This window comes from Trachypithecus francoisi, unplaced genomic scaffold (assembly GCF_009764315.1).
Source record: "Trachypithecus francoisi isolate TF-2019V2 unplaced genomic scaffold, Tfra_2.0 Lachesis_group21, whole genome shotgun sequence".
Classification (NCBI taxonomy): Eukaryota; Metazoa; Chordata; class Mammalia; order Primates; family Cercopithecidae; genus Trachypithecus; species Trachypithecus francoisi.
In genome coordinates, this window is record NW_022681467.1 from 18,820,546 (window position 1) to 18,840,097 (window position 19,552).

General features: G+C 40.7%; 1 pseudogene; it reads left to right on the forward strand.

Annotated features, from left to right (window-relative positions):
• The first annotated feature begins 252 nt into the window (after positions 1-252).
• LOC117069090 lies at positions 253-16,236 on the forward strand (annotated as a pseudogene).
• The last annotated feature ends 3,316 nt before the right edge of the window (positions 16,237-19,552 follow it).

The window sequence follows — 19,552 nt, forward strand, 5'->3', positions numbered from 1 at the left end:
CCATTACCTGGAGCTTCACTGTTTAATAATATTACCAGTTACGCCCCATAGTTGGTTCCAGTGAGGCTCTAATACTAATCAGTTTTATGTAGTACTTTGTCTCTAGTAGTTTCTCAGTAAATATTTGTTGACTAATAATTTGTTTACCACATTTGTAGGCTATTGTATATTCCCTTGTCTGGAAAAGGCCAGGAGTATAATTAATAATTCAGAGTTAGTGGTTGAAATTTTCCAAAAAGCTTCAGATCAAGAATGAGATCATTGGAGAAGGCGAAATGGGTAAGGCACACAATATAATTTTGCTTTAAAAATACAATTAAACGGCTGGGTGCGGTGGGTCACACCTGTAATCCCAGCACTTTGGGAGGCAGAGGCAGGTGGATCACGAGGTCAGGAGATCGAGACCATCCTGGCTAACATGGTGAAACCCCGTCTCTACTAACAAAATACAAAAAATTAGCCAGGCGTGGTGGTGGGCACCTGTAGTCCCAGCTACTCAGGAGACTGAGGCAGGAGAATGGTGTGAACCTGGGAGGCGGAGCTTGCGGTGAGCCAAGATCGCACCACTGCACTCCAGCCTGGATGATGGAGCAAGACTCCGTCTCAAAAAAAAAAAAAATGCAATTAAACAATTTATATTTTTCTTGATGTAGAGGACTTCAGATACATTGAAACTAACCATTTGTTATTTCATAAATACATTTACTAAGGCTCATTTGTGTTGATTGTGTTGCTCAAATTCAAAAGAATGGTCAGTGAGAAAGTGGGACAAGAGTTCACATCTTCTAACTTCTAGGCAAATGGGAAGAATCCTATTAAGTCATTTTTCAATTCTGGAGTCTAACTGAGGATGTCATTACTTGTTCTTTGTGTTTCTTCATGGCCTTCCGGGAGCCAACAGAACAATAGTCACCAGATTTAGGAAATTTCACTATTGTTACCAAATATTTATGTCCAAAGTTCTTTATGTTGATTATTGTAGTTTGTAATGAAATAAACATTGCTATAGTTACCATGGAGTTAGACTAAAATTTCAACATATGCTGCTTGAACGGATTGATCCAGCCACTTCAGATGTAATTTCCAAGGTAAAGATTGTGGTAAGGGTGACTCTTATGAAAGAGTCAGCTTTTGTGAACATTGGGCGTCCAATTTGCAATGTCATCTCATACATTTATTTATTCTGGGATGGGTGAGGTTTGGAAATATTGTAGGATTAGACTGACTGATACCATGGAGGCAAAAGAAACAGTCACTTTTTTTTTTTCCTCCAGGGTGATACATTGTGTACCGAACTACTTTTAGAGCAATTTGGGGGTAAAGTTTTCTCTATGTGCTCAAATATGAATCAATTATAGAAACTTTAATTGGAAATGCTTTGGAGTGACTTTAACCTAACAGTGCTAAGAATGATATAATTTGTTAAATACTGAGTTATGTTTGCTCGGTGCCTTTTTATACTTAAAATAAGTTTGGAATAAAAGTGGATTTTTAAAAAGCTTAACCTGGTTGTAGTAAGTAGCCAAGATTACGAAGACACATTTTGTGTCTTTTCAGTTGTTTTCAACATTTTGTTCTGCTCTTTCTTTCAGTAGACTTTTTCTTTTTTCTTTTTTTTGTTTTTTTTGAGAGGGAATCTCGCTCTGCCACCCAGGCTGGAGTGCAGTGGCCAGATCTCAGCTCACTGCAAGCTCCGCCTCCCGGGTTTACGCCATTCTCCTGCTAGTTTTTTGTATTTTTTTAGTAGAGAGGGGGTTTCACCGTGTTAGCCAGGATGGTCTCGATCTCCTGACCTCGTGATCCGCCCGCCTTGGCCTCCCAAAGTTCTGGGATTACAGGCTTGAGCCACCGCGCCCGGCCGACTTTTTCTTTATAATTATAAAAGACAAAAGAAAGGTATAAATTTTATTCACTGTCTTGTGATTAACTCAATAATTTACTATTGAAAACATTTCAGTAATTTCTTGAACTGGTAAAAAGAAGGTCAAGAAGGTACTTTAGTTGGTTTTATCATTGAAGATAATACACTGGAATGGCCAAGGATCATAATGACAAAGGATGCTTCAAAGAAATATTAGAACAATGAATATAATTTCTATCTCTTATAGCTAATTAGACTACATATAGATTCCTCGCCCCAAAGCTAAGAGGTACTATGTTTCTAATGGCATATTTTTTTTTCCTATGTCCTAAAGACCTGAATAATAGGTTGGCTACTAAAATAAAACAAATCAATACAACCAGTAAACTACCGACTAACATGTGACCATAATATTCCCAGGCATGAGTCATTTTGTAAGTACTATGTTCTGTATGTTTTGTGATAGCAATTCTAGAAGAACACATATTTGTGAAATATTTAGTCTGGTTGGTAAAAAAGATTTAATTCCTTTTTGTGGGATCTTGGATTTGTTTCCTATTAGTCTTTCTTTCACAAATTCATCTGTACTCTTATAACACAAAGAAGTTCAGAAGACGTTTTGCCATAATAAAAAAAAACCATGAAATGAAAAGTATAAGAGTAATAGAATTCTCTAAATATAATAGATTTTGTGAATAAAAAAGTGGGAGGAAGAGTGAGATAAAACCATTTTAATTCTGTGGACAAGCATGAGATCAAAGGGAAGAGATGAAAAATGCTTTGTAGTCATTATTCTTATTTATCTATAATATCTAGATCCTTGATACTTGAGTGTGGTCTGTGAACTGGCAACGTGATGTCTCCTGGAGCTTGTTAAAAATGCAGAATTCGGTTCCACTCGTGACTCAGAATTTGCATTTTCACAAGATCCCAGGTAATTCATACGCAAGCTAAAATTGTGAGAATTGCTGGTAGCTAGACTTTTTTTTTCCATAAATACCTATGAAGATAGACATATGGAGTGTCTCTGTTTGATGAGATGGTGTAATAAAGTGAGACACCTCTCTTCTGTTTATAAGAGCAAAGATTATGAAGGTTTGAAACCACATAGATAGAACTGCTAGCGCTAGTCCAGATGACCAAAATAGAAGTCTTCTTCTACTACTGTTGTTTCTCTTGCAAAATAAGCCAGGTCTTGAAAGGATCAGATGTGCCTTAACATCATCATCTTGAAGTGATTTATTTATTATTTCACAAGGAGCAGGGTTAAGGTCTCGTTAACAGGACGAACTTGTTTTCTTATGTTAGATAGAACTGTGTTGTTTCAGGTAAATATTAATTTTACCTCTGACAAGGTGTGGTTATTTCTTAGGTAAATAGTGAGAAAATTATTTGCAGCATCCTGCATTCAAGGCCTGAAGTGGATTCAAACATTCTGCTTTCTTCTCTGGTCTTAAAACTAGAATAAGCTTTTGGATGAGTTGCATCTTGGGTTAATGGAGGTAACTAGATGCTGAAAGGGACAAAGATATTCTCCAACTTTTGTGGGAAGTCAAGAGTTTTCTCAGGGATTGTGTTGAAAAACAAGGGCCAGAATTTGGAAACTAAGGGTTGCGAAGTATGATGAAGCTCTTAAAGAAGGAGAGGAGTCACAGAAGAGAACATTCAGAAGGGTCTTCCTCTAATTGGTGGTTCTCAATTGTCACTGAACATTGGAATCACCTGGGGAGCTTTTTCAGCTTTCTAATTCTTGGGTTGCATGCAGACAAATTATATTATAATCTCTGGTGAAACCTAGGTATCAGTAATTTTTTTAAAAAGACCTCTGAGACATTCCATTTTGCAGCTAAGGTCAAAACAATTAATGGTCCGATTTTGTAAAGTTTCCTGCCCTTAGGTGGTAAATGTGTTTCTTGTGGGGAAGGCTGGTGAGTAGGAAGTGTTCCGGTATCTTGATCATTTGAGGAAAGCTCAAAGGGTGAATGAAACATTCCTTTGGGGAATCACTAGACAAATCTATGTTCAGACAGAAGACAGTGTGACTAAATTCCTTGGTAATGTTTTTCACTTTTTGTGCTTAACCCCTATACTCTAGCAAGAAACACTGTGGGCTGAGTGTAGGGTAGTAGTTGGCCTCCAAGATGGCCTCCATTGACAATTGTGCCCTGATACTCATGTCCTTGTGTGCTTCTCGCCACAATGAATCACTTGGGGCTGACCTTTGTGACCAATAGAATATGGTAGAAGTGATGGTATAAGACATCCAAAGCTAGGTCATAGAAGGTACAACAGCTTTTGCTTTAGTATTTGGGATTGCTAGCTCTTCCAGAAGCTAGCCATGTTGTGAAAACACTCAAGAAGTCCCATGGAGAGAAAACAATTTGCCATTTGTGAGAGCCACCTTAGAAATGGATCATCCAGCACCACTGAGTCTTCAGATGGCTAAACCCCACCTGGCACCTGACTGCAACCTCATGAGAGATTCTGAGCCAGAACTGCTCAATTTAGATGCTTCTGAATTCTTGGCCTATAGAGATCATAGGAGATAATTAATGACTATTGCCTTTTCATACTATTAAATTTTGGAATGATTCCTTACACAGCAATAAATAATGCGGCATGGCTAATTCAAACCCTGGTTACCCACTAAAGCAGCCTGTTTGTGAGTATATTTGTAGATAACTTCTAGAGTGTGGCAACAGAGTGGAATATTTTAGCAACAAGTTGCATTTAATTCTACCTTAAATTACATTAGCTACCTTGTAAGCCAAATATTAAAGGTTATGGCAAAACTACACTGTTATTAAAATCTTAGCTTTAAATTAGGTTTTAACAAGTAACTGGACAGCATTTGATATATGATTCAGCACTATCCAATAGAACTCGCTGAATTATAAAAATGTTCCCCCAATTATGATAGCCACTAGCTATAGTTGGCTATTGAGCACTGGAAATCTGGCTAGTGCAATTGCTAGACTGAAATTTTAATTTTATTTAATTTGAAACTACAGCTACTATATTGATAGCACAATTCTATACATTTTTGGGGATGAATATAGAGATAACAAAAATATTCTGCTCTAGTTTGTAAAGTTATGAACTGAGAAGTGGAAAACTCAGTAAGGGGAACAATTTATCTCTGGAATAGTGAATTAAAATTCTTCCTATTTTACCCCAAATATGTGTCATTTGGAGTGATGAATGATAAAAACAAAGAAACAGATCAAAAAGTATTGTGTATATCCAAGATGTAACTGAATTCAGGCTCTGTAACAACAAAAACTTTTGTACTAGAATTTGAGAGGAACTTTAAGATATTGTCAAAGCACAATTATATCTGTGGCAGGTACTTGATGAGGTGCTTTTCAAAAGTTTTTTCCTTGCTGGCTTGCATCTTATTTCTTTTGATCATTTTATAAAAATTTACTAGATACTACTATAAGATATGCTCAGGAAGATTTCTACATAATCTACCACCAACATAATCTATTTATAATTTCTAATATTTTATTGTCACTTACTTATGATGGTGTGATGATAATGATAATAAAAACACTGATAACTATTAAAATCAATTATTATTTTTGAATCAAGTGAATTTATTAGGTTTACTTAATCTGTAATTTTTTTTGTATTTAATCAGCACAAATGCTCAAAATTAGGGTACAGAAATAAGGTAATACAAATTCCTGACACCTTTTTTGTTCTCTACCTTATTCTAGAGATGTAGAACATCTATGAAAAATTGGGGATAAACTAAATATTGCAACCTAAATTTTACTTAAAATGGACATGAAATAGTGCTAGTTTGAGAGGTGAAGCCAGCTGGACTTCCTGGGTCGAGTGGGGACTTGGAGAACATTTCTGTCTAGCTAAAGGATTGTAAACGCACCAATCAGCACTCTGTGTCTGGCTAAAGGTTTGTAAACATGCCAATCAGCACTCTGCAAAAACGGACCAATCAGCACTCTGTAAAATGGGCCTGTCAGCACTCTGTAAAATGGGCCAATCAGCAGGATGTGGGCGGGGCCAAATAAGGGAAAAAAAGCTGGCCACTCCAGCCAGCAGCGGCAACCCGCTTGGGTCCCCTTCCACACTGTGGAAGCTTTGTTCTTTCACTCTTCATAATAAATCTTGTTGCTGCTAGCTCTTTGGGTCCGCATTACCTTTATGAGCTGTAACACTCACTGTGAAGGTCTGCAGCTTCACTCCTGAAGTCAGCGAGACCATGAACCCACTGGGAGGAGCAAATTACTCCAGACGTGCCACCTTCAAGAGCTGTAACACTCACTGTGAAGGTCTGCGTCTTCACTCCTGATGTCAAGCGAGACCACAAACCCACTAGAAGGAATAATCTCCAGACACATCTGAACATCTGAAGGAACAAACTCTGGACACACTGTCTTTAACAACTGTGACACTCACCGTGAGAGTCTGCAGCTTCATTCTTGAAGTCAGCCAGACCAAGAAACCACCGGGAACCAATTCTGGACACATTTTGCCAACCATGAAGGGACTATTAACTATCGCTAAGCGGTGAGCACCATCAGACCCCTTTCACTTGCTATTCTGTCCTACTTTTCCTTAGAATTCGGGGGCAAAATACTGGGTACCTGTCGGCCAGCTAAAAACAACTAGCACGGCCACTGGACGAAAGACATGGGTGTCGGCTTTCTGGGAAAGGGCTCTGTAACAACCCCTGATTCTTCAGAGTTGGGAGCGTTGGTTTGCCTGGAACCAGCTTCTGCTTCTCTTGTACTTCTGGGCTGAGCTGAGGGTTGACAGAGAGGAAAGCCATTCAGCTCTGGAGTCCCAACAACAAGTTGGTTGACCCTGCGACCATTAGCGGAACTCTCAGAGTCATGTCGCCCAAACAAGACTTGCCCATCTATCCTATCTATCCTGACCCTTGTCTCCTGGGTCCTGATGCCTGTCAGACAAACTTCTTCTCGCCTCTCTTCTCCGAGTTTAGTCCCGCTTCTAAAAACCACTCCTTGTCTCTGGTGCTTTTCTAGTTTCTCCTGTAAGAATGATTTCTAGTATAAACTTCAGGACTCTATTCCCTTCTTTAGGCACCCAGGCTCACCAATCAGAAAGACATAATTTTTGCCAAAAGCCCTGTCTTAGTGGGGACTATCTGGAATTTTAGGATCCCTCCTCAGACAAGCAGACCTAACAAAAGCTATTCCTGAAGCTAGGATATGGGGAGCTTAGAAATTGTTTCCTTCCTATTCATATAAGTGAGCACAAAAGGCATCACTCTTCCAACTCTGGAGATCGCTTCCCTCCCTCAGGATATGGCCCTCCACTTCCATTTTGCAGCATAACATCTTTATAAGACATGAGTAAAGTCCCAATACTAACAGAAGAATGCTTAGGACTCTAACAGGTTTTTGAGAATGCATGGATAAGGGCCACTAAATCGGATTTTTCTTGGTTCTGTTTGTGGTCTAGGAGGACAGGCAAGGGTGCAGGTTTTCGAGAATGCATCGGTAAGGGCCACTAAATCCGACATTCCTCAGTCCTCCTTGTGGTCTAGGAGGAAAACTAGTGTTTGTGCTGCTGCGTTGGTGAGCGCAACTATTCCAATCAGCAGGGTCCAGGGACCATTGCGGGTTCTTGGGCAAGAGGTGTTTCTGCTGCTGCGTTGGTGAGTGCAACTATTCTGATCAGCAGGGTCCAGGGACCCTCGTGGGTTCTTGGGCATGGGGAGAAACAAACAAACCAAAACCTCAGGCGGTTTTGTCTTTCAGATGGGAAACACTCAGGCATCAACAGGCTCACCCTTGAAATGCATCCTAAGCCATTGGGACCAATTTGATTGACAAACCCTGAAAAAGAGGTGGCTCATTTTTTTCTGCACTATGGCCTGGCCCCAGTATTCTCTCTCTGATGGGGAAAAATGGCCACCTGAGGGAAATATAAATTACAATACTGTCCTGCAGCTTGACCTTTTCTGTAAGAGGGAAGGCAAATGGAGTGAAATACCTTATGTCCAAGCTTTCTTTTCATTGAAGGAGAATACACAACTATGCAAAGCTTACAATTTACATCCCACACGGAGGACCTCTCAGCTTACCCCCATATCCTAGCCTCCCTATAGCTCCCCTTCCTATTAATGATAAGCCTCCTCTAATCTTCCCCGCCCAGAAGGAAACAAGCAAAGAAATCTCCAAAGGACCACAAAACTCCCCAGGCTATCGGTTATGTCCCCTTCAAGCTGTAGGGGGAGAGAAATTTGATCCAAACCGCATACATGTCCCTTTTTCCCTCTCTGATTTAAAGCAGAACAAGGCAGACCTGGGGGAGTTTTCAGATGATCCTGATAGGTACACAGATGTCCTACAGGGTCTAGGGCAAATCTTTGATCTCACTTGGAGAGATGTCATGCTATTGTTAGATCAAACCCTGGCCTTTAATGAAAAGAATGCAGCTTTAGCTGCAGCCCAAGAGTTTGGAGATACCTGGTATCTTAGTCAAGTAAATGATAGAATGACAGCTGAGGAAAGGGACACATTCCCTACCAGTCAGCAAGCCATCTCCAGTATGGATCCCCACTGGGACCTTGACTCAGATCATGGGGACTGGAGTCGCAAACATCTGTTGACCTGTGTCCTAGAAGGACTAAGGAGAATTAAGAAAAAGCCCATGAATTATTCAATGATGTCTAGCATAACTCAGGGAAAGAAAGAGAATTCTTTTGTCTTCCTCAAGCAGCTACGGGAGGCCTTAAGAAAATACACTGCCCTGTTACCTGACTCACTTGAGGGTCAATTGATCCTAAAAGATAAGTTTATTAAACAATCAGCCACAGATATCAGGAGAAAGCTCCAAAAGTGAGCCCTGGGCCCTGAACAAAATCTGGAGGCATTATTAAGCCTGGCAACCTTGGTATTCTATAATAGGGACCAAGAGGAACAGGCCCAAAAGGAAAAGCAAGATCAGAGAAAGGCTGCAGCCTCAGTCATGGCCCTCAGACAAACAAACCTTGGTGGTTCAGAGAGGACAGAAAATGGAGCAGGCCAGTCACCCGATAGGGATCATTATCAAATTGTCCAACAAGAAACAAGCCACCCCCTTGTCCATGTCCACTATGCCGAGGCAATCACTGGAAGGTGCACCGCTCCAGAGTGCAATGGTTCTCTGGGCCTGAAGCCCCCAACCAGATGATCCAACAACAGGACTGAGGGTGCCTGGGGCAAGTGCCAGCTCATGTCATCACCCTCACTGAGCCCTGGGTATGTTTAACTATTGAGGGCCAGGAAATCGACTTCCTCCTGGACACTGGTGTGGCCTTCTCAGTGTTAATCTCCTGTCCTGGACGACTGTCCTGAAGGTCTATTACCATCCGAGGAATCCTGGGACAGCCTGTAACCAAATATTTCAGCCACCTCTTCAGTTGTAATTGGGAGACTTTGCTCTTTCACATGCCTTTCTTGTTATACCTGAAAGTCCCACACCCTTATTAGGGAGAGATGTATTAACCAAGGCTGGAGCTATTATCTACATGAATATGGGGAACAAGTTACCCATTTGTTGTTCCCTACTTGAGGAGGGAATAAACCTTGAAGTCTGGGCATTGGAAGGACAATTTGGAAGGGCGAAAAATGCCCTCCCAGTCCAAATCAGGCTAAAAAATCCCACCACTTTTCCTTATCAAAAGCAAAATCCCTTAATGCCTGAAGCTCCTAAAGGATTACAGGATATTGTTAAACATTTAAAAGCTCAAGGCTTAGTAAGGAAATACAGCAGTCCCTGCAACACCCCAATTCTAGGAGTACAAAATCCAAATGGTCAGTGGAGACTAGTGCAAGATCTTAGACTCATCAATGAGGCAGTAATTCCTCTATATCCAGTTGTACCCAACCCGTATATCCTGCTCTCTCAAATACTAGAGGAAGCAGAACCGTTCACGGTTCTGGACCTAAAGGATGCCTTTTTCTGTATTCCCCTGCACTCTGACTCCCAGTTTCTCTTTGCCTTTGAGGATCCCACAGACCACATGTCTCAACCTACATGGACGGTCTTGCCCCAAGGGTTTAGGGATAGCCCTCATCTGTTTGGTCAGGCACTGGTCCGAAATCTAGGTCACTTCTCAAGTCCAGGCACTCTGTTCCTTCAGCATGTGGATGATTTACTTTTGGCTACCAGTTCAGAAGCCTCATGCCAGCAGGTTACTCTAGACCTCTTGAACTTTCTAGCTCATCAAAGGTACAAGGTGTCTAGGTCGAAGGCCCAGCTTTGCCTAGAGCAGGTCAAATATCTAGGCCTAATCTTAGCCAGAGGGAGCAGGGCCCTCAGCAAGGAATGAATACATCCTATACTGGCTTTTCCTCACCCTAAGACATTAAAACAGTTGTGCGGGTTCCTTGGAATCACCAGCTTTTGCCGACTATGGATGCCTGGATACAGCGAGATGGCCAGGCCCCTGTGTACTCTAATCAAGAAGACCCAGAGGGCAGATGCTCATCTAGTAGAATAGGAACCAGGGGGCAGAAACAGCCTTCAAAACCTTAAAGCAGGCCCTAGTACAAGCTCCAGCTTTAAGCCTTCCCACAGGACAAAAGTTCTCTTTATATGTCACAGAGGGAGCAGGGATAGCTCTTGGAGTCCTTACTCAGATTTGTGGGACAACCCCACAAATAGTAGCATACCTAAGTAAGGAAATTGATGTACTAGCAAAAGGCTGGCCTCACTGTTTACGGATAGTTGTGGCAGTGGCCGTCTTAGTGTCAGAGGCTATCAAAATAATACAGGGAAAGCATTTCACTGTCTGGACTACTCATGATGTAAATGGCATACTAGGGGCCAAAGGAAGTTTATGACTATCAGACGGCTGCCTACCTAGATACCAGGCGCTATTCCTTGAGGGACAGTGCTTCAAATATGTACGTGTGTGGCCGTCAACCCTGCCACTTTTCTCCCAGAGGATGGGGAACCAATTGAGCATGACTGCCAACAGATTATAGTCCAGACTTATGCTGCCCGAGATGATTTCTTAGAAGTCCCCTTAGCTAATCCTGACGTTAAGCTATATACCAATGGAAGTTCATTTGTGGAGAATGGGATACAACGGGCAGATTATGTCATAGTTAGTGATGTAACTGTACTTGAAAGTAAGCCTATTCCCCCAGGGACCAGTGTCCAGTTAGCATAACTAGCTAACTTACCTGAGCCTTAAAACTGGGAGAGGGAGAAAGAATAAATGTTACAGATAGCAAGTATGCTTACCTAATCCTACATGCCCATGCTGTAATATGGAAAAGAAGGGAGTTCCTAACCTCTGAGGGAACTCCCGTTAAATACCACAAGGAAATTATGGAGTTACTGCACGCAGCGCAAAAACCCAAGAAGGTGGCAGTCTTACACTGCCAAAGCCATCAGAAAGGTGAAGGGGAAAAGGCAGAAGGAAACCATCAGGCAGATGCTGAGGCCAAAATTGCTGCTAGGCAGAACCTCCTATTAGAAATACCTATGGAAGGACTCTCGGTATGGAACAACCCCCTCCAAGAGATTAAGCCTCAGTATTCCCCAACTGAAACAGAATGGGGACTTTCATGGGGAGTTGTTTTCTCCCCTTGGGGTGGTTAATGACAGAAGAAGGAAAGGCACTTATACCCGGAGCCAGCCAGTGGAAAATACTTAAAACCCCCCACCAAGTTTTTCATATGGGTATTGAAAACACTCATCAAATGGCCAAATCCCTATTTACAGGGTCAAATAGCCTCTGGACCATCTGACAGGTAGTCGAAGCCTGTGATGTGTGCCAGAGGAATAATCCCTTGGTCCATCATAAGGCCCCGTTGGGGGAACAAAGAATAGGTCACTATTCTGGAGAGGACTGGCAGTTAGACTTCATCCACATGCCTAAGTCAAAGGGATTTCAATACTTGTTGGTCTGTGTTGATACCTTTACAAATTGGGTAGCAACTTTTCCCTGCAAGACACAGAAGGCTCAGGAAGTGATTAAAGTCCTAATTCATGAAATAATTCCTAGATTTGGGCTTCCCCAAAGCTTACAGAGCAACAATGGTCCGGCTTTTACAGCCACGATAACTCAGGGAATTTCCAGGGTGCTAGGGATAAAATATCACCTTCATTGCACCTGGAAGCCACAATCCTCAGGCAAGGTAGAGAAGGCAAATGAAACACTCAAGAGGCACTTAAGGAGCCCCAAATGGGGCTCAGTCCAAGCCCATATGAAATGCTGTATGGACGATATTTTCTCACAAATGACCTCCTACTTGATCAGGAAATGGCCAACTTGGTCAAAGATATAACTTCTTTGGCAAAATATCAACAAAACCTTAAAAACCTACCTGAAGAATATCACAGAGAAAAGGGAACAGAGTTGTTTCAACCAGGAAATCTAGTGTTGGTCAAATCTCTCCCCTCTACCTCCCCATCTGTGGACTCTTTGTGGGAAGTACCATACTCGGTAATCCTCTCTATCCCCACTGCAGTTAAGGTGGCAGGAGTGGAATCCTGAATTCACCACACCTGCGTTAAATTTTGGACACCCCCTGAGGAACCTGTGGGACCATCAATTCAGGAGTCCCAAGATCAGCCATACCAGCCTCGATACACCTGCAAACCACTGGAGGACTTGCGTCTCCTATTTCGGAAGGAAACATCCCAGACTAAAAAGGCTCCTACCACTGATACTGAAGACAAACCCCTTCCTCCTTAAAAAAGATAAGGGAAAACCTACATAATCTTTATCTTTAACACCTCTCTTTGCCCCTTTAATGGAATCCTTTTACCATTTCATCATATTATTAAGCAGCATTCTAACCATACTCTTTGCAATAGGACTATATACTGTAGCTCCTGCCAGGACAAAAATCCTAATCACATCAGCCTTCTTTCTATCTTCTTTCTTTCTTACCACAATTTACTCCTACCTTTAACTCAGCCTGAATAAAATGATCTCGTCTTCCAGAGCACCCTCTTTACCTTCCTATTTACTCTTTGCCTATCTATTCCTCCTGCTTCCTTGGATACCTCATGCAATCATCCCTCCCCTTCCACTAGCTCCTAATTACCTCTACAAGACTCTCAACTTAACCCACTCTCTGTTAAACCAGTCCACTCCTTCTCTGGCAAATGACTGTTGGCTTTGTAACTCTCTATCAACCTCTGCTTATGTTGCCACTCCCATTCCAGCAAAATATTGGGTCTTTACCAAATTAACCTACCACCCTTGTTATGAAGGAAAAGACTCTTTCTGACTTCTAAATATGCAATCATTAGCCGACTTCCCCATCTCTGATAGGACCAAGAATACCCTAACAGGATGTGCAATCCAACTTTTACGTTCTTACATTTCCAACCTCACCTATTACACAAGCAATGAAAAGCCCATATGCGACCCTGTAACTACGAATACCATCTTAACTTTCCAAGCCCCTTTATGCATCCAACGCAACCTGTTATCAGGCCTGCCCCTGGGGCACCTGCTACCCTATCAGTGTAATTACACCCTATAGCTTCAAGCCCCAACTGATCATAGTAACTTCTGAGTCACCCAAACAGCTCCATTCAGATGGTTTGTCTGCTTCTCAGGGCCCCCCAAAATGATCACCTCCTCCCTACTTAACAAACAGTCCAGGTTTTGTAATGACAAACATTCTCCCTGTATGACCATTCACCCCTGGGCTCCCTGCAGCAGTGCCCCCACAACTAGTGAATGCCTTCTCATCCCCTCTTTCAATCACTCTCTCGAATGGTGCCTAGTAGACACAAAATGATTTTTTTCTCCAGTGGGAAAATAGAACATAAGGAGCCATTCAGTTTGCTCCCAATACCCCTTTCCAGCTGCTCACTGGAGCTACCTTGGCAAGTACTCTAGGAGTAGGGGAAAATGAAAACAACAAACTCACACACCTTTTTAATATACACAACCAATTCTGTCTACCAGTCAAGGCATATTCTTATGTGGAACATCGACCTATATCTGCCTCCCCACTAACTGGACAGGTACCTGCATCTTAGTCTTTCTAAGTTCCAACATTAACACTGCCCCAGGAAATCAGGCCCTATCAGTACCCCTCAAAGTTCAAGTCTGTCAGTGCAGAGCCATGCGACTAATACCCCTACTTACAGGGTTAGGAATGGTTACTACTACAGGAACCGGAATAGCCAGTTTATCTACTTCATTATCCTACTACCACACACTCTCAAAGGATTTCTCAGACAGTTTGCAAGAAATAATGATATCTATCCTTACTCTGCAATCCCAAATAGACTCTTTGGAAACAGTGACTCTCCAAAACCACCGATGCCTACACCTCCTCACTGCTGAGAGAGGAGGACTCTGCACCTTCACAGGGGAAGAGTGTTGTTTTTACACTAACCAGTCAGGGATAGTACAAGATGCTGCCCTGCATTTACAGGAAAAGGCTTCTGAAATCAGATAACACCTTTCAAACTCTTATACCAACCTCTGGAGTTGGGCAACATGACTTCTCTCCTTTCTAGGTCCCATGGCAGCCATCTTGCTATTGCTTGCCTTCTGGCCCTGTATTTTTAACCTCCTTGTCAAATTTGTTTCCTCTAGGATCGAGGCCATCAAGCTACAGATGGTCTTACCCCAATGAGCTCAACTAACAACTTCTACTAAGGACTCCTGGGCCAATCTGCCTGGCCCTTTCACTGACCTAAAGAGTTCTCCTCCGGAGGACACTACAATTACAGGGCCCCTTCTTCGCTCCTTTCCAGCAGGAAGTAGCTAGAGAAGTCATCGCCCAATTCCCAACAGCAGTTGGGGTGTCCTGTTTAAAGGGGGGGATTGAGAGGAAGCCAGCTGGACTTCCTGGGTTGAATGGGGACTTGGAGAACTTTTCTGTCTAGCTAAAGGATTGTAAGCACACCAATCAGTGCTCTGTGTCTAACTAAAGGTTTATAAATGCACCAATCGACACTCTGTAAAAATGGACCAATCAAAGCTCTGTAAAATGGACCAATCAGTGCTCTGTAAAATGGACCAATCAGCAGGATGTGGGCGGGGCCAAATAAGGGAATAAAAGATGGCCACTCCAGCCAGCAGCAGCAACCCATTTGGGTACCCTTCCACTCTGTGGAAGCTTTGTTCTTTTGCTCTTCACAATAAATCTTGCTGCTGCTCACTCTTTGGGTCTGCACTACCTTTATGAGCTGCAACACTCACTGCAAAGATCTGCAACTTCACTCCTGAAGTCAGTGAGACCACAAACCCATCAGAAGGAACAAACAACTCCCCACACGCCACCTTTAAGAGCTGTAACACTCACTGCAAAGGTCTGCGGCTTCACTCCTGAAGTCAAGTGAGACCACAAACCCACTGGAAGGAGGAAACTCCAGATACATCTGAACATCTGAAGGAACAAACTCTGGGCACCCCATCTTTAAAAACTGTAGCATTCACCGCGAGGGTCCGCACCTTCATTCTTGAAGTCAACAAGACCAAGAACCCACCAGAAGGAACCAATTCTGGACACGAGTTTACGATCCTCTAATGTTATTTTAATAAGAAAAATGGTAAGAATGTATTGCTAATGTAATTAGTAGTAAGTGGCATGTTCTTTGATAAACTAAGGATTTTGCTGCCAATAGGCTTCTATGAATAACATATTTTACTTGATCGGCTTTCTTGTTTCGGACATTTGCTTATACCAATTGCCAATATTTTTTGCTTATTACAAAATAATTTGATTTTATTTTAGAAAAAGAAAATCAGATATATAAATAATTAAAAGTAGAAAAAAATGGGCTTTGCGTGGAGATAGGAGTGGGGAGTGAAGTCTCATGAAAAGAGGTGGATGGCTGTGGCAGAGCCTTCTGGACTGTGTGTGTCTGACGCTTGGCTGCCAGAGCCGCGGTCAGTTTGCTGAGCCCATTAGTGCACCTGGCTGAGACACGCCGTCACCGTGTCTCGCTACTTGTGTTCCCTCAACACATCTCTGCTCATCAGAAATGTGGCCGCGACACCAGGTCTTAAGATTTACAGAGTGAATTTGGTCACTATGGTCCTATAGTTGATGTGAATGTTCCACTTGATTTCTGCACTCACGGTCCAAGAGAATTTGCTTATGTTCAACTTGAGGATGTTTACAATGCTGAAAACGCTTTATGTAATTTAGACAGAAAGTGGATTTGTGGATGGCAGATTGAAGTACAGTCTTCACACTATGATGATTATGACAGATACAGATGTTCTAGAAGCTGAAGTTATGAAAGAAGGAGATCAAGAAGTCAGTCATTTGATAACAGTTTAGATCTAGAAATAGATCGACTGGAAGACCACGGCATAACAGAAGCCATTCCGGCAATGATAGACCAAACTGCAGCTGGAATACCCAGTAGGTTCTGCTTACTACACTTCAACAAAGATCTGAAAGTGGAAAAAGAACAAAAGAAGGGCGGTTCAAGTGACCAAAGGGTGGGTGGAAGGTGCTGCAGTATGAATACTGTATGGATATTTTGACTCTAGTCAGAAAAGATACAAAAATGTTATCAAAAACTACATGGAATAATTGAAGTCCCTTCAAATTTGAAAGTAAGCATTTTAGGACAAATAAAAGGAAATTCAAGTTTGTACTTGTGGAATCTTTTCCCTCGATATGAATAGGTTTATATTGATTCTTGGGTAACAGGTCCATAATAAATTATTGGAAACTAGGATGTCTCAATATCAAGGAAGATAGCCATAGTGTCTTTCAGTGCCTCTGTGGGTCTGTCTCAAACTGAATTGAGTGGGAAAAAGTATGGTCCAATATAAAAGTTCCATTTTCACCATTATTGGCAAGTCTTGCTTTTGTTTATTTTGGTGCCAGTGTTTTCTGTTCAATCATTTGCTGTGTTGGCACCTGCGTTTATTTACTTGTATACCACATGCAGTTTACATCTTCCTAACTACTCTCCTTCCCAGGTAAATTCCAACTATATTTGATATCCAGCTAAGAGGGCCCATCTCTTCTCACCTCTTTCCTGGTCACTATGTTCAGCAAATATTTATTGAGCCCTTACTGTGGGCAAAACATTGTACTGGATAATTGAGAAAAATAGATAATTCCCTTAATCAGTAAATGTCTACTGAGCACAGTCTAGAGAATTATTACAGTGCGGCACCGTTGTTTTGTTTGAGGTGTATTATTCATAACAATAGTTTTCATCATTCATATCCTAATATAATTATACAACCCAATATACTATCAAAGATAAGCAATTGTGTGGTTATCTGCCATTTAAAAGTATCCCATATTTCTTTGATCCCATTATTATAAATAATGAAAAAATGATTTGTTTTCATCTGTAATAATCTGGTTCATTGTGCAGTGACTGTAATATACTAGAGTTAAATTGTTTACTCTGCCTCACCAAACATAAACTAGGAGATAACCCCCCAAATAAGTACTTAACTTTGCATTAGATATAAAGAAGACTGGGTGCTATAATTAGATTATTTTGAGGAAGAGCTGTTATCTCAACTGGTTTAGTATGTATTGTATTTGAGAAAATGTTGACCAAATTATACTTTTTAGTGATTTACATGTACATTTTATAGGGGACATGAGCATGTTCTGTGTATAGTGAATAAATAACTTTCTTAGTATCATAAAAAAGTAGAAAAAAACACTCGAAATTCTACCATCTATACTACTATGTTTACACACACATACACTCACATATGCACACACACACTTTTATTAGAATATGCATATATTATAATACTACCTTGAAATTATTCTTCATTTAAAATAAAAAAACAGTAATTATATTTCATGCCATTAAATGTCTGATGCTTATTTTACACAATAGTGACATAGTTACTTATGATTATGAAGTTTTTAGAACATTTGATACAGATTTATCATATATTAATATTCTAATTTTAGCATACTAATTCTAGAATAATTTCTTTGAGAAATAATGAGTCAATGGCAAAATGGGGAAAATAATAGATGTAAAAGGTTACAATGAGAATCTTTCTATTTGAAATAAGAGTCAGATGTATACAGATGTTTCACTTTAATGTATGTCAATCTGCTGAGGAGAAGTCAGTCATAACTTTGGTTTGGAAAAGTGGGGAAAATGCTTGAATGTGAAGTCACTGAAACATTTGTCATGCCACCAACCTCTTGAGGTCTACCTGAATGACTACTTCAATTCTGAAGATTCAAGGAGTCAGTCTTGAGTGTTCTGGATGGAAGAGTTAAACTCTTCATTCTTCTTTTGCCTGTCTTGTTCCTGAACTTCCTTCCCAGTGTTTCCTGCCTCGGGTCACCTCCAAAATAAATTGCTTGCATGGGAACTTAAAGTAAAGCATCTAGTTTTGAAAAAATATTTGGCATAAGAATAAGAATAAAGTAAGTGTTTCTTGGAAATACATTAACAAATGACAGACAGAAAATGGAACTCCTATTGTGAATTAGTCTTCTTCATTAAGGAAAAGATTTTTTCTAACTGGAAGAAGTAAAATGAATATGGCAGCAAAAAACTACTGAGTGATGACAGAGTTTGAGACCTAAGCCCTGGATTAAATATTTTTCCTTAATTTAACATGTCTCCATTTTGTGAGTGTGGTATGCCTTAGACTATATTTTAGGCACTGTGAATACATTATTGAGATAGATCAAGGTCTATACTCATGAGAAGGGGTAGATAGAGAATTCCAGGTAAAGTGAACAAAATATTACCTCCATAGAGTGATATGTTGAAATGAAGAAAATAAAGCAGGATAATGGAATGATTCTTGTATGTTTTCACTCACTTATTAATTAGTTCATTCAATAAATATGTATTATCTAATAGTATAAGATAACTACATGCTAATTTTAAAGAAGTATCAGAGAAGATTTCTGATAGAAGTCTGAACTATAAAAATTATGTATTGGCTTTCAAAAACGGTGATGATGACTTATCATCGGATTACTGTCTTTTCTTTTTCAGCTTAATATAATATTCTAGAATAGATCATCATGCATGTGATTTATGAACCTTTGAAAAACAATATAGCTAATCTCTAGGAGCTAGCATACGTTTGTTCAAGACAAATCATGCCAAATTCACATGATTTCTCATTTTGTTAGAACCTCTAGAGAACAGAAAATTCCATGCATAAAATACGTATCAATTGTTTCAATTACATCAATGCAGGTGACAGTATTTTTTGCAAGAACGTCATACGTAAATAGTAGATTGAATGATAGAAGTGTTGATATTTAGTGTCTAAATATATGTCTGCTATGTGTTGGCAAATGGCTTTGTAGTTTTCTAATGGAGTTTGACTGACTGTACTCTTAGCCCTGTTGACTCAGTATTTCTATGGATAATTTTGATAGAGCTTTAGAAGTGAGGATGCTTAGATGGCTAAAACTATAAGTGACAGACTCAAGAATAAAAGTAGTCAACTGACAGCAACACACTGAGCCAAAACTGTTGAAATGAGATTAAGCAGAAACAAGTTTCAAGTTCTGTTTAGGTTCAGAAAGTCAGCTGCATGGAGTGAGCTTGTTTGGCCACAGTACAGATGGCAGAGGTCTGGGATTTCCATTTGATGACAACCATAAAATAAGCCAATGGTATGATGTGGCTGTTCAAAAAACAGACTAGCACAATCTTGGGTTGCATTAATGAAATATTGTGTGTAGTACAATAGAGGCAATAGAAAAGACAATTTCACCAAATTCTGTGAGATGATTTATGGGACAA